The sequence below is a fragment of the Carlito syrichta genome, unplaced genomic scaffold (genome assembly GCF_000164805.1).
Source record: "Carlito syrichta isolate Samal-C Ts95f unplaced genomic scaffold, Tarsius_syrichta-2.0.1 Scaffold306937, whole genome shotgun sequence".
In the NCBI taxonomy this organism is placed as follows: domain Eukaryota; kingdom Metazoa; phylum Chordata; class Mammalia; order Primates; family Tarsiidae; genus Carlito; species Carlito syrichta.
Window position 1 is genome coordinate 6,895 of NW_007251033.1, and position 1,061 is coordinate 7,955.

The window sequence follows — 1,061 nt, forward strand, 5'->3', positions numbered from 1 at the left end:
CACCATCGTGATGGTCTGGATCTCTCCGAACTGGTAGAAGTGATTTCTTAAATCTGTCTCAGTAATGGTGTCCCCCAGAACACTGACATACAGTGTGGTGATAGTCTTATCCTCTGGATCCAGACGAGGCATTGTTGAGGCCCGCTTCAGAAGCTTATCAGCCACAGGGTCATTGATTCCATAATATTTTTTGCCCTTGTGGAGTCACATTCACCAGTGACATGTTGGACAAACTGGCCTTTGCCACACCCAAGTACGAAAGAAATAAGTCCCCTGAAAGAATAAAAATAATAAATAAATAAATAACAAGGTGGAAATAAATTAGCCATCCCCCACATTCTCCTGTATAAAAAAAAGAGTGTAAGCCAGGCTCGGTGGCTCAGGCTGTAATCCCAGCACTTTGGGAGCCTGAGGTGAGAGGATTGCCTGAGCCCGTGGGTTCAAGACCCACTTGGGCAACTTGGCGAGACCTTGTCTCTACAACATATCCAAAATTAGCTGGGCGTGTTAGCCCACACCTGTGGTTCCGGCTACTTGGAGGGCTGAGGTGGAAGGATCACCGGAGCCCAGCAGATCGAGGCTGTGGTAGCCAGGAGCATGCCACTGCACTCCAGTCTGGGCAACAGAGTGAGACTCCAACTCAAAAAAAAAAAGAAAAGAAAGAAAAAAAGAAGAGTGTAGGGCGACCCTTTGGGACGCCTTTGACTGTGGGAAGTTTTCTGTACTCGCAATAAATCCTCCTTTCAAAAAAAAAAAAGGAGAGTGTAAGAGAAAGAGAAATATACAGAGATGTGAGAAGTCCACAAATCCAGGTAATCTCCTTGATTATCAGAATAGATTTTTTTTTTTGAGTTGTAGTTGCACTCTGTCACCCTGACTGGAGTACAGTGGCCGCTCCTGGCCACCACAGCCTCGACCTGCTGGGATCCAGTGATCCTTCCTCCTCAGCCTTGCGAGTAGCCGGAATTACAGGCATGCACTACCACGCCCGGGTGATTTTTTTTTTTGTAGAGATGAGGTCTCACCAAGTTACCCAGGCGGGTCTCGAAACCGCGGGCCCA

General features: G+C 47.5%; 1 pseudogene; it reads right to left on the reverse strand.

Moving 5' to 3' along the window:
• The window catches only part of LOC110596110, a 7,792-nt pseudogene that overhangs the window by 389 nt on the left and 6,342 nt on the right, over positions 1–1,061 (reverse strand).